At 33.2% G+C, this 15,893-nt stretch overlaps 1 protein-coding gene across 2 annotated transcripts in view; it reads left to right on the forward strand.

Annotated features, from left to right (window-relative positions):
• LOC143240132 (uncharacterized) overlaps positions 1–12,851 on the forward strand; it is a 134,522-nt gene extending 121,671 nt beyond the window's left edge. Inside the window, exon 3 of one of the 2 annotated variants that reach the window (XR_013021591.1) lies at positions 12,540–12,851. The gene's annotated coding sequence lies outside the window, so the exon portion shown is untranslated. The remainder of the gene's footprint in view (positions 1–12,539) is intronic. The other variant, XR_013021586.1, reaches the window with a different exon arrangement.
• The last annotated feature ends 3,042 nt before the right edge of the window (positions 12,852–15,893 follow it).

Genomic DNA, 15,893 nt, shown 5'->3' on the forward strand with positions numbered 1-15,893 from the left:
TTGGCGGCTAAAGTGTTAAATGGCAATAAGTGGCTGAAGAATGAAACTATTAAGACTTATGCTCCTAATAAAAATTACTCTGTATTCGAAATTGCTTTTCGTCTGCCACACAATGTAGCTAAAGAAGTCTTTTGCCCAATAACAGAGCTCTTCAGTTAGGCTGAATACAAGGGCAGAAAAAGTCTGTACTGCATGTTATTTTACACACTATGATTTATGAGTTGTTTGAAATTTAGACATTTTGTTAGGGAAATGACGTAAATGATATGAAAACACAAATTGGACCACAGTTGTGGTTAACTAATTATTGAGCCAAACATTGTAAATATTGAGTCTATGCTTTTAACGAAGTAGTAAATGTACAAGAAGTACAATTCTTATGAAAACACTAATAAGTAAACAAACTCTCTCTTAAGGTGTTATTTATTTGTGAAGTTAAGCCTATCGTTAGATACGTATAATTTGTAGAAGAGTTACTTGTGGAATGTGTACCTGGAGGAACGAGCCGCTTTCACTGAGTACGTTGAAAACTGCATTTTTTAAAACCAAATAATCCTATAAAGTGTATGTCCAACAATACAAACCGTTGTAACATTTTTATTTGGAGTGGGAATGTTTTGGTAAAAATTAAATCAAAACTCAGTTTATAGATGATGACTCATGCTTAAAGTGAGATTGAAATTTTGCTGGAAATGATGAAACAACGGGAAAAATCATGATGAGAGAGGCAGAAAATTAAAAGAAAACAAAGATAAAACCAGGAAATTAAGAGAGAAATGAGAATGAAAGTACATTTTACATAAGAATTACAAACAAAATAATGTTAATAAAGTACAAAAAGATCATAACAACAGGATCAAAGAAGTAAAAAAAGATATCAATAGTGCAGAAAATAAATAAAAAAGTACAAAAGTATCAAATCAGCCACACTCCTCTCTGTGTGTTTTTTTTTTTTTTTTTCAAGAATTTCAACTGGAAACACCATTAGCTATACAATATGAATAAGTGAAACCATCCATTCCCACTACTGGTTTGCTACATATGACTTCAAAAATTTTTTGGATTGCAGCACTTCAGCTGCATTATTGTTTCATCAGGTTACAGGGTTTAACAAGCTAATTCAATAGAATTACCAGTTAAGAAACCATTAGGCTATGATGGAAAAGTATCCTGGGAAGCATATGTGCACAATTTGAAATAATTTTCAATGTTAATGGATGAAGCAATAAACAACAAGCTATATATCTTGCTGTACATGTAAAAGAAACATATTTAACGATATTAAGAATCTTTCCAGTACAGATATGTAACAGATATTAAGCAGTGATAGTCACTTTATCAAACAATTTAGAGTGTCACTTTCGTAGGTTCATCTAGTGAAGTTTAGAGGCATGGTAAGAGAAAAATAAAACCTTATATGAACTGGCTGAAGATGTAAAAGGCTTGCCAAATTATCTTGTTCAGATTCTTTCCGTGAAATGATGGATTCTTTACCATACAGCCAATTCTTAGATTACACAGCAGAAGATGGATTATGCAAAATAGGCTTAAGCAAAGTAGGTGTACATTTTAAAGGATGTTGTCCATTTTACAATGGAATTATAAGATCAGTACACCAGCTTTATGTGAGGGCATCACCTGCTTTCAGTAGAAGTCTAAGGGAACTCAAAATACTAATTATAGTACTGGTTATGAATAATGGAAACCAAAAGATAGTGAATGATTAACTGCAATTAAAAATTTATATTGCCAGAAACTGCAAATAAATGGCTGTAAGAAATAAACATTGCTCCCATATGATTACAGAAAAATGTAACTGTTATAAATGTTGAAAACCTTAACATTACAGCTAAGACTGCGACAAATCAACGAATCAGAAATCAAGAAGTAACACCCCAAGAATAACTTCTAGAGTTATAAAAGATTCAATGTAAAATAAAGAGCTAGCAAGAATCAGAAAATTAGAATTAGCTGAATTTAAGAGATGAAGCTCAGCTAAGGATAATTCATGAGCCTCAGTTGAGATAAATATTCCATTATTTAAAGACTCTAGAACACGAGTTAACTGATACATTGACGAAAAGTGTAACAACGTGGGGAGTGGAAGTGGTTCTACAATTAGCATTGTTCGATCTGATGTGCTAATTAAAACTGGTAAGTTGTCTCAGGAGATGAATCATGAAGATAGATGAAAGGTAATGCTGACTTATTTTAATTTCACAACCCATCACAAATGAAATTCCTGTGTACAACAAGAAAATTAGAGCATTAGACGTTCAACTCTCAGTGACAACGAAGACAGTTATTGTACCATCAAGAAGTGAAATATTCATATCAGGACTTATTAATAAATTTGTATCTAGTGACTGAAATGCAATAGAATCAAACACCCCATTTTCAGGGATTATTGAATGAAATACTTTCGTGGATAGGAAGAATAATGATGCCGTCTTTAGAAGCATGAACATAATCAACCATGGAATCTGAGTTGACTGAAGATGGCACATTACACAATAAGATGTTATAAAAGCATTATTTCTACAGCAAAAATCATCAAAGTAGTTACCTTAAAAACAAAATTTTAGAAATATGACGTTAAATATTTACCTAAGGGAAAAATTGCCACTTAATTTACAGGTATGACTAGCCTTTGAAAATCTTAAAACAGATCAACGTCACAGTTGACATGACTTTTTCATATTATACCAAGGTACTTTCTCCAGAGGACCTCATGACTTAGACTAGACAAATAAAATATCTCATTAAGTTTATGTTCTTCACATACATCAGGCTGGAAGTCTCTGAGATATAGAAGCCACGAGAGAACAGGTGCCAATAACATAGAGTTCTATTCTTTCAGCTATTATCTGTTGTACTAGTTAAAATACAGATGGATCTACGATTTTCGTTGTGAACTAATGGAAAGTGAATTAACCAACAAAGGATGATGCCTAACTAATATCAAGGGTTGACACTAATTCGTATGCTTTATTTGAGTCAAATTTGTTCCAACACTGGATCCGAAGAGAAGATATTGCGAAAGTCGATGAAGCAGTTCAAGAAAAAAAAAAACAAACGTTTTTGTAGTAAATGAGTTTCGGTAATTTGTTGTGTTACTATTTGGATTATTTAATGCACCTGCTACATTTAAATGATTATTGAAATGTGTTATCTCTCCGGAATCTTCTGGAGTATCTTAATCATCTTCTTAGATTACATAATTATAATGGCATATGAGAAGACCTTTAATGATGCTTGCGATGAGATAAAAAAAGTATTGAATCAGTTCAAAAGAGAACATTAAACTGAACCTCAAGGAGTGTAAATTCTATTTGCGATAGATGAGTTTTCTAAACACAAAGTCGGTGAAAAGGGGTTGTCTACAGACCACATTAGGATTGAATCTATCTAGTATTGGAAAATAACACAAAACTGATGTAAATGGATTTCTTCAACTGAGCTCTTTCAACCATCATTTTGTAAAATAATTTGTCTGAAATAGCTCATTTTCGACTGAAAAAAAATCCAAAACGTTTTGTTGGATTACTAATTGTGGTCAGTTATTCAATGAGTGGGAGAAAAACTCTACAAAAACAAGGAACCAATACATAGTAAAGATAATTAATCCAAAGTATAACAGGAGAAAGTCCAAGAAAATACCTCCGCACATGATGGAGAATTACTGTGCTCCAACACTCAATAAAAATGGTTAAACAAGTGATATCAGGCTCAAGTCAATTATTTAGTAGACCAGGAATGGTGGAGAACAGCCCTTATGTAAACAATAGCTTGATACAGCTCATAAACACTGTGCCATTTGCACAACTTTCCAAAGACACTTGGGTATTAAGAAAATATTGGAGAGAATAACAGAACAATTTTGCTGGGTTGAATGCCAGAAATTTGTAGAGGATTGGTATAAATAATATGAACTGTGCTTTAATTAAATAGGTGGATGAAAGAAACAACATGGGTGAGTCGAACAGTATTATCTTGAACCATTACTTGGGGAACTAGGAGACATTGTGCATGGTCCTTTATCACAAAGTAATAGTGGGACTGTATGTATCTTGATAGTTATATACTATTTCACGAAATGGCTTGAAGCATATGCTGTTCTTAACCAATAAGCAGAAACTCTTGCAAGAAAGCTTGTCATTTAATTTGTTTCAAGATCATTTGGATTATCGACAATCAAATTCTTGTAATAAAAAATACCAGAGCAACAGTCCTTTATCGTTATTCTGATAGTATTAAGGAAAGATGCAACTGCATACTTTTAAATGAATCTTCTACTTATACGGACGAATATTGCAGAATATGGGATCAACATCTTCAACTTCTATTCATGTCATATTATCAAGCATTAATACATGAAGCTGTAGAAAAGACTTTAGCGTCACTGATGATTAAAAGAGAATTTAAGATGTTATTGGAACTTGTGTATTCTTATCATGAAAACCATCGCTCAATAGTCTGATACAAGGTACGCAGTGTGAATAAAGAACACTTTTGACACATTAATAATTTTACCTGAGGTGTACTTAAATCAGCTAATGATAAGATGAAAAGCTGTTACGCTGATAAGATTTAGCTTAATCGTGATGACATGGTATGAATTCATAATTCATGCTACAAGAGAGAGTTATCTCCAATGTTAAGTAGAATTGGGAAGAACCATAACCTGTAGTCAGAAGAAACAATGATATAGTTTATAGAATCCACAAAGACAGATGGTCTAAACAAAAGTTCATCCACTTTAATCATATTTAGAGGTACATTGGTGAGAGAAAGGCCAGCTGCTTAGCTTCTTATAAGAGTTCACTTAGATAAATCAATCTAATGAAGAGTCCGAGATTCTGTTGAGACAACTTAAACGATATAACCAAAGATTAAACCACCAGTGGATTCTTTATACCATATACACGAAGAAAATTTCCAAAAGAGACAAGATAACATCGAGTCATAAAACATGGAAAAGAAAAATTCCAAAATAGATTTGATGAGTAGACAGTTTAGAAGCACAGCATAAGTAAAGAGAAAAGGTTTGACATATAGTACAAAACCTGAGTTTGTACTTGACGTTTTACATATTTTTGTATGATTGCAATGGATGCTTTCCACTGACTTTTCAGAACTTGTCAGTTGGGTTAGACTTGATGGTGTGTTTGTTATCTACACACAGCACTGATTTTTCCTAAACATAACAAAATAGACTCACTGAATAATGGAAGATTTGCCAAAAATTTTATATTTTCTGACTAGCTGAGCTTGTGAGAAATAAAGAGAGACTGAACACAAATGTACAATCTTTATAAAGTATTCATGCAAATAAACATGTTTTAAGTGTATTATACTACCACAATAAACAGTCACCTTTAATAGAAAATTAGGTTTGAAAATGTTTTATTTCAGTTCAGATCGTAGTAGGGGAAGATCCAGGATTTTCTTAAAGGGGAATGATGTAAAAAAAAAAGTTGTTAATAAAACTACCGGTCATTATTTTTATTTAGTTTTGTTACAAAAGCAGTGATTTAGTGATATTAATAAAAGAAAAATATCAAACCATTTTACATTTATTTCAACCAAGTGATTTATTAAACGAAAATAATTTGTACATTATAACATATTTGAGCACAAATCACATGAATTAAGACACATGTCATTCCAATAATGATGAATGAAAATCAAGTTAATATTTATAAAGATCATTCACAGATTTTAACGCAACGTGTTTGTGAACCGTATTTAAATAACCTGTTATATACACAAAAACAACCAGAGTGTGACCTGTGTTCGTGTTTATTAATAAAAATATGGTTTGGTTTTCAATTTCGCGCAAAGCTACACGAGGGCCATCTACACTAGCAGTCCCTAAGTTAGCAGTAAAAGACTAAAGGAAAGACAGCTAGTCATCACCACTCACCGCCAACTCTTGGACTACTCTTTTATTAACAAATAGTGGGACTGACTGTAACTTTATAACGCCCCCACGGTTATAAAGCAAGCATGTTTGGTACGACGGAGATTGGAAGTGGCAACGTTCAAATTGCGAGTCGAGCACTCTAACCATCTTGCCATGTCAGGTCTTAAACATTTGGAATACTATTTTCAAATTAGTGCTCACCATATTATTCATGCTTCATAGGTTGAGTCCAACAAGCCATTCTTCACACGCGATGCTTCTTAGGAAAGTCTTCACTCAACACAATCACGAAAACGAACATCCAGCCTCAGAGCTACAACATTAGTGTACATCCAAGCCAGATTACTTCTCTGACATTTGAGAAAACATCATCATCTGCGTGTTGAAGATGGTTTGTCACATTAAGTAAATTATGTTTGATGTCCTTCCCTTTCCGATATCTCTTCCATTCGTTTACTTTTGCTCATAGAACAAATTTTTCTTCCAAAACATAATACCATCCAATACCTGCTGCAAAATACTGTACCGTCCTCGATATCTACTGTTAGCAGAACAAGAATTTCTACACGTCGACTTTCTGTGTTAAATTGATGTTTCATGTTTGTAGATAAGTGGTCGCAGAAAGGGAGGTTGGCAACATTGCTCAGGTAATATTCTTTGACAGAAAAGCTTGATGTAATTGATCGATGGATTTATCTGATATATTTTGGTGCTTGGCACCAAACTATTAGGGCCAACCAGAGTTGATAGTTGCAATGCATCATCAAATCATACACTAAATTCCACATCTATATAATCTATGAACGTAATTACTCGCTCAACTGTTTAAGAAGCTCACTGTGTTTGGAGAGGAGTTACAGCTGTTCTAAAATTTGCTGGTGAATCAGCTCACAGTTCTGTATTTACATATATCTCGGACAGGAGGGGCTGCAAGTGCAAGACTTAAGTGCTTAGACCATCAGAAGTAGGTTGTTTGTAGTAATATTACTAACTAGAATCAGTCGCAAGATCTGTAGGAATCTCTAAGCTAACTACTTCGATCCCATTGGCCTAGACATAGCTGTTGTATAGCACATAAAGTTTTCCCACACGTCCAAGCGTTCTGAGATAGGTGGAATACTCAATACACACATCTACAGGCAGAGTAGATACAGCTTTCTTTTGCTAGTTGGACTAAAGTTATAAAAGGTGACCCACTACTTATTTTTACTTTCTCAACGGTGGAGAGGGGAAATAGGATTAACACTGAACTTACCTTTGCAAATCCTCTCACCATTATCTGTACACCTGCTGTACACTTGGCCTATTTTGTCAGACACTTGATCTATAAATTTACTGTCTGTGACTTTATTCTTAAGAACGTGGGAGAGGGCACAGCATTATATTTGATAAAAATATCACAGGGTGATGGTACTGGTGCTCTAATTGTCTATAAATAGATCAAGAAATTCACACACAAAACCTTAACACATAAATATTAGTGTTCGAGAAAAGTCTGTGAGGGGTGACAGATCTATTCTCTAAACATCTTTCCCTTTTTAATGCATAGGACAAGCTATAACCCGTTACGTATATGGTGACTTCGTTCATATACTTCCCTACAACTAATTTCATATTTACAAAGTGCAACGGAGTTCAAAAAGTTTTTCACGCACGTACACACATTACACATTTAATTATATAGATGTTAACGTTTTAATTAAGACTTTTAATTAAATATTATTACAACAATTTATATTGTTATTATTTAGGCTTGAATATTAAACAGTAAGCGTGTTTATTGTTCCATTTACGACACTTAACTATACATTTGATAATGGAACGGGACTTACGTAAACATTTGGTACACAACTAGTTATGTTTAAATATACCATTGGAACCTTATAATTGACTTACTTAAAATCTTATTAAATTAAAAATGTCCCTTTCACTTATTAGAAAGTTCCAATAATTTATTAAATTTCCTGTAAATAACACTACTTTCCTCGTTCGTCACTGTTTCACTTATTTTCCTTTTTTTTATTCCTTGATGATGTCAACTTTTCTTAACTTTCCCCTGAATTACGACCAATATGTTGGGTGTACTACTACCAGTAGCGGAAATTGTGTAATAGTTTATTCTACTAATGGGTAAACTCAGGCTTATCTTACGAAGTGTATTAAATTTTAGGTTTATTGTCATTGTTTAAGAAACTGTATCGAATATGATATATACCAATGCCGCTTTGGGTTATCTATTGTGCCCGAAATAAAATGCCCTATACTGGCACAGCGATATGTCTGCGAACTCACACCGCTAGAAACTAGATTTCGATACCCGTGGTGAGCAGAACGCACATAGCCCATTGTGTAGCTTTGTGTTTAATTTCAAACAGTCAATGAATAAACCGAAATTAAAACAAAAGCATTACATTTAAAGTGCAAAATACACAAGCAGAAAATTATAATGATTATGCTATTATACTAACACATTATGAGTTTGTTGAGATGGATCCAGATCACTGGGGAATTTCTGTGCAACTTGAATGCAATTGAAAAGTATTGTTAACTTTGGAAATCAAAATGTAATAGATGAAACTCCAAATATCTCCTGGTACTGTTATAAGGATAACTAAACAAAGATTTGAAGTTGACGAAAGTTCGAAAACCAAGTTTTCTTTTGCTTTCACTGATTTAAACATTTCTTCGTATTTCTAGGTTTAATCGTGTTGTAGCTGAATAATTTAATTAATCGTATTAAAATATGTATCTGTATTCTTTGTCATAAGAGCTGAAATTAAAGTGAACGTTCCTGAAGGAAATTGTCAAATGTACCATCATTAGAACATTTTCACTATGTTTTGAGAAGTACATACAGAATTATTATCATCTTATGCTTCTATTTATTATTGCTATTACAATTTGTGTTTGTTTGTTCTTGAATTTCGTGCCGTCCCTAATTTAGCAGTGTGAGACTAGAGGGAAGGTAACTAGTCATCACCCCCCACTGTCAACTCCTGGACTACTCTTTTACCAACAAATAGTGGGATTGACCGTCACATTATAACGTCCCCACGGCTGAAAGGGCAAGCATGTTTGGTGTGACAGGGATTCGAACCCTCGACTCTTACATTACGAGGTGAGCGCCTTAACCATTTAGCCATGCCGTACATTTTGTGTAACAAAAAAGAGCTTAGAGTCTAGTAAATTCTGGGTTTCATCAATTTGTTATACAAATTTCTCAGTTTCCCTCATTAATGAAATTCATTCTCACCTCTTAAAAAATTAATGAAGTATTTATATTTATTGAATTCGATTTATTTCACGTTAAACACGAAGCTACATAAATAGGCTCTCTGTGCGCTGTCCGTCACTGGTGTTGAAACACGGTTTCTGGTATTGTAGGATCGGAGGCATACCATTGTGCCACTGGAGGCATTAGACACGAATAATTTTTTATACGTTATTATTTTACATTATATTTTTGCAGATTTTACCATTTATTTTTACAGTTTTTTTTGTTTTCCTTCGTTTATCCCGATTTTCATTTGGACTTTTTCCTCTCTTAAATCTAACTATTTGTTATGATTATTTCCAAATGAAAGCTTAAGCCACTGCATTGCTTGTCGCTTTTTGTAGTAACACAACAGTTTAGAAGAAGAGTAGACTGTTTGAATTAAACAAAATTTTCAACTGAACGTAAATTTATTCAAAAGTTTATTGCTCTATAAATCATCTAAAAAAGTGCGTAACTTGGGTGATAATAAAAACATGGGTATAAAATCTCAAGAAGGTAAAGAGAGAATTAAACTCGGTAGTGAAGAGGAAAACAAAACAAAAAAGTGACCTTACAGAGTTCAAGAGACTCTTATTAAGTATTAAGTTACTCTATACTAACAAGAAATATTTTATGAAAGATCTAATTAAGCTATTTCTATAAATTCAAAATTACTCATAGAAAAACGAGAATAAAAGAATCTTTTGTGTTATCTTCTGATATGGAAAGCTAAACAACTGGAATGTTACCACAGTTAAAGATTTGGTAAAAGTGATACGTAACTGTATGTGTAAAAATAAGTGATTATTCTTTTCTGAAGTTGGAATGATGATGAAGACAAACCGGCGTTTACATATAGTTTATTTAAATAAATAGCGGTGAGGGTCGTCTAAACATAACATTCAATAAAGAAGATAAAACAATACAAGCATTTGAAGGTAGTGGGTTGGCCTAACATGGCCAAGTGGTTAAAGAGCTCGATTCGTAATCTCAGGGTTCGAATTTCCGTCACATTAAACGTACTTGTTTTTTCAGCCATGAGGGCGTTATAACTTGACGGTCAGCCTTACTATTCGTAATCCAAGAGTTGGCGGTGGGTGGTGATGACAAGCTGCCTTCCCTCTAGTCTTACATTGCTAAATTAGGGACAGCTAACGCAGATAGCCCTCGTGTAGCTTTGAGCGAAATTCAAAAACAAACGATTTTATGGCTTCTACAGTATTTGTGTAGGTTAGCATAGGTTGAGGTTACAAAATGTTCGGAAAATTATAAACTAAATTATCCTTTCAGAAATACTACAGAAAATTAATGTGGGTAAATTTAAAATATTTTTAAAAAGCCATTTAGCTTAAAAGATTGTGATGAAAATCACCGCGAGGCGTAATTTCGTTGGCTGCAGAATATGATATCATATTACATAATTTAATGAAATGTTTTTTCTTTCCATAGAACATGATGGAAAAACTGGAATACTTATAACTAATATATTACCAGTGAAAATTCATGGAAAATAACAACTACAATAACTTTTGAACATCTTGTTCTGAGCGACAATTTACATGTTCGTGTCAACTTTTAAGCAAATTCATGTAAATACCTGGTAGTTCTCAGCATTTTAATATGAACATCTCCAAAACCTAAACATAGGTACTTATTTTTAGCGACACTATACATGTCTATACCAATTTTCAAGCAAATTAGTGCAGTCAGTTTGAGAACATCCTGAAACATTCTGCTACCCAGTTTGTTGGATGAATTATAAAAATGTATTAAGTAACCCAAAAGATGAGTTCTTATCGCGAATAATCCATTAAACATACGCGTAAATGCTTGTATAATCTGAATGATAAAGTGTTGTGAGCTTCTAACACCCATTTTTGACACACCCATATCTGAGGTAAAAAATTGACGGTCTTCAAACTTTAAATATAGATTATTGTTTTGAGAAGCTATTTGCATATTAATATGAATTATCAAATAAATCTGTTCAGTGTAAACTCCTTCAATCGCCATTATTAGTTTCTCCAGATATTTTCGTTCGTATTGTATCAGAGCCAAGATCCTAAACATGTAATTTTAAATGGTTTTGTCAAAAATTATTGGAATACGAGATCTAAGTTAAACATAGATACACATACATTACACTACTGTATAGACTGTTCAAGCTACTACACATAATATTAACGTAAAAAAACACAATTTATCGATATTACGGATATTTCCATTTTGAATAGACCAAAATATAATATTTTTTTCATAGATTTTATATTTAAAAAAACATTACGCTTATTAAATAACTGAGAAACAGGACTAGCTTAAGATATAAACGAGTCGAAATAAGTGTAACGTGCTGCTTGGGTCATGACGAGATCTGTTTCGGTCGCTGACTTGAGTCACTGACCTTCAGATTCTAGGATATGCTACTGACGATATGAGCCGTTACCAGAAACTTTTATTTTTCCTTTCTAAACAGGCACTTTCTCACAAGTATAGTACACATTATACACATATTGTGCTCAACCTTTCAGTGTACTTTACATCAACCATCTTGAATATTCAGTGAAACTTAAGATCGTAAGATATAAACTAAATAAATAATACGAGTTAATTATAATGTCTTATATTGCGTTTGTATTGAGAGAATAGATTTGAAACATAAGCAGAAACGTTGGAAATATAAAAACGCTTTTGACGTATTTGTGTCTGTATATACAAACACAACGAAAGTACACAGTTTAAGTGCCGCCAAACAGCCAAAAGACTTAGACTGTTGATAGCAAAATCGTGGGAATAGAATAAGAGGTCACTAAGATTTCTAGACAAAGTTAATTAGAATATCAACTCTAACAGTAAAGCTTTGTAATCTGAACAAAGACCAATTATTTATAAATTAAGTAAATGTCCTATATTTCTATGTTAATTAGCTTATTATAATAAGTTTTGTTGTGTTCTGCAGTGACGAACAATGTTTTGATACATGCAGGATGTGTAAGTGACTTGAAGTACATTTTAGTTACAAATATAGTAAGTAATGACAAAAACACAGCATATACGTAGTTGTACACGTGAACTAACGAAATTATACCAAAGGGTTATCATTTGTATATAGATATATACAACTAGATTAATTTTGCTAACTTCAGTATAATTCTAACTGGAAATTTGATGTCTTCTAAACAGTTTTTTTACAAGAAAGTTAATTTCCTATTGCCGATATAGACTGAAGGACCGTACTAATTATACCTGTAAATGGCGCTAGTAACGATGCGGTCCTTATCTGTAGTCAGATGTCTAAATATTCATATTCTTCAGGTTTTTTGTCTTGCCTTGTTATCATGCTGTCTCTTTGTTTCATAGATATAATAGCTCAAACATGCTTCAACTAACTAGTTGTGTGTCTGGACGTTCTAACAGAAGTGGTCGTTCGTGACCTTCATATCTAAAAGTATCTTGAAAGTGGCTTCATGCGTTCAGACGGGACCAGTGGAAACCGAAGAGAGGAGTTGTTTCTCATGACCACTGTGTACTTGACGTGTATGCATCTGAAAGTAAAAATTATCCATTGTGTCCTATGTTTAATAAAGTTTTCAGTAATTCTTCTTTTCATTTGAAATTTTGTCTAAAATTGTTTCCCTTTTATATAATTTTTATTTTGAGTCAAGTTTTCAAATTTTATTTTCAAAATACGCTCTTCGTACCACGTCCCATTTATCAGTTTGGTATCAAACAGATGTGTATATTAGCTCTGATGAAGTCGCAAAGGCGAAACGCTGGTTAAAATATTTTTATATATAATTGGAATGTAAAGTTCGTTGTTTTTTATATAAATGTTTTATCAAACATAAAATTCATAATGAGTAACAATACTCTCGTCCCACGGTGGGCTAGTAGTAAGTTTGCTGTCTTATGACACTAATATACATGGTTTGGTTTCACGAAGTGGACAGAAAACAGATACAGGTAGCTTTTCCCGACGAAGACAAGACTCTTTAGTTGGATGGAACTAAAAAGAAAATTAACTATTGTCTCGATTAATTAACAAATAGGGATCAGTTAAATTTTTAGTATTTACCAAATGGTTTTCACATTAAAAATACAAGGCTTATACAAGTTTCCATATTAAACCTAAAGTTCAACAGGTTAGTTTGTTTTTTAACTGTAAAGAAGATACAAAACATTTAATTTCAGAATGAATAAGTTTTCATAAAATTTTTCTTCCCTCTGGTTCCTCCAGTTGCCGACTTATTCGACTCCAAGCGGACATTTCAATAATGTATTATTTACTGTAATTAGACAGAGGTTAAATATTAATATCTTGTCTGCCGATAGAGCATACTTTATACGTGACCATATGGAATCCAATGAAAGAACTAGTAGCACCTTTCTTGGATAACACATGTAATAAATCAATAAGATATAACATTTTCGATGTTTCATCAATTTTTTCTGGTTCCTGGGTATATGAAATCTTTGGTAATCAAGGGGCTAATGAAATGAAATGGCAGAATCACTGACCATTTTACTTAGAACGAAAATAAAACGTCTTTTTTCTTTAGTTTAAAATACACAGTTCGTACTGTTGAAGTGAAGGATACTAATGGGATAACTCACAATGATTATTGATTGTCTCAGAAAAGAAAAGATATCTTGCCAGCATCATCTTGGAAAATCTAGTGTGTTCTATAAACGTAATCAAGGAGTGTTTGAAGTTATAGAATCACGGTGTTATTCATTTGGCATTGAACAATCAGATACATGCCAAGCAAACCTTCCCTCAGCTTTTACTGCTGATATTATTGAACTATGGAATTGGGATAATCCATACAAAGTACAAAATGTAAATTATAAGAATAAATTTGCGGTTGTGGAATATAACTAACACTTTATGTGTAGAGTTTGACTTCAATGAAGTGCTTTATTTTACAAATTAGCTCATTAGGAATTTTAAAAAGCGTTTAAATAAATACAAAGAAATAATAATTCCATAAACTTACAAAAAGCCAATAGTTGCGCAGACAGGACTTTTAATATGATTTTGTACGAGATATTTAACATGAATCTTTGATATAAAAATAATTTTATCAATACTGGCATTTTGAATTTTTTTATAGAATTGCAAAAATTTATACCAACGTTTTGGAACTATAACTACCTCTTTCGAAAAAATATATTAATCTAATTGTCAGGGCAAAATCAGTTAAGATATATTTAAGAAGAGAAAAACGATTAAAATATATTAGCTGCAAAACAACAAACGAAAGTGGCTTCAAGTATAAAGGTAAATCTGATAACGAACATTCAAAAGTTGATATGCATATTTTGCAGAAAATTATATGTCTCTTGGACAGTGTGTTGAGAGATACTGTAAACACTTGTAATTTCTTTGTAATAGTAAAAACAACAGTTACACTGAAGGTTTTTAAAGTGGATAATTTGGTATATAATCATAATCTAGAACAATTATCAGTGGTTGGGCCGTAGCTGTGAACAGCACAGAGGATATCAAAGAACATTTATATACAGACCTAAATCTGTTCTAAAAACCATCCCTGTAAAACTCATCTTGCTGTGACTTTAATACCAAAGTCATCAAGGATTATACCCAGTGGAAAGAAGTGATATGGAAACACAGGGTGGGTCAAATAAACATCAGAGACTTACTTTTCTTGAGCAAATGTGCCGAGCACAGTTTCTTGATAGCCATCACCATGCTTAGGCAAGCTAATAAATATAATAATAAGATAACGTGAATGAATCCAAGATCAAAACAATGGCATCTCATAGACTATGGCATTACTCATCAACGGAACATTAGAGATGTTCTCATTACCAGAGTTATGCGCGGTGCAGGATGTTGAAAAGATTGCATACTTGTAAGAACCACACTAAATATGTACGCTATCCACGAGTATCATAAGTTCCCTATACAGGTCAGACTAGCTTTCAACATTGTCAGACTTCAACAACGAGAGTGTGAGCGCGAGTTTCAAGTTAGTCTCGGTGAAAAGCTGTCTTCCTCTGAACCATTCACTGGAGGTCCAACTGGGAAGTGGAATCAGTTTCAAGAGATGGTGAAGGAGACGGTCTAGTCAATCTTTGGCCTAAAGCAGAGATTCCACTTGGACTGGTTCGAAGAGAAAGATGAAGATATCAGTAGATTGTTAAAGAAAAAGAACAAGAGCCTTTCAATGAAAGGTAGAAGTATCCAACATCTACTTACAAGAGGGGTAAGTTTAAACACTATCAGGCCATGGCTCAGCAAAAACTTTGCGCAGTGCAGGATCGGTGGTAGGAGAAGAAAGCAGACGAAGTTCAACTTTTTGCAAATAGAAACAATTTCAAGTTGTTTTTAGTGCTGTTTTCTAAACTCAAGAACTGTCTCACTGCTTTCAGCAGACAGCATTAGAATAATCAAGGACAAAAATGTCATGAATACAAGATAGAAAGAGCACTTTAACCAACCATCCACTGTTGATCAAGCTGCACTGCATTAAATTCCTTAGAGATCGATCTGTAAAGATTTCGACTTATTCCCAAGCGAAGAAGAAGTTATAAAAGTCATCAAGCAGGTGGAGTGGTAGATCACAGTGTCATTTGAAGCCTTTCGTAATGTTCTGATCAGTATCTGGGAAGAAGAGGAATTTCGTGGCGCTGTATAAAAACAGAGGTGCAAAAACCAACTGCAGCAATTGCAGAAGAATCTTGATACTT

The sequence above is a fragment of the Tachypleus tridentatus genome, chromosome 13 (assembly GCF_004210375.1).
Source record: "Tachypleus tridentatus isolate NWPU-2018 chromosome 13, ASM421037v1, whole genome shotgun sequence".
Lineage (NCBI taxonomy): Eukaryota > Metazoa > Arthropoda > Merostomata > Xiphosura > Limulidae > Tachypleus > Tachypleus tridentatus.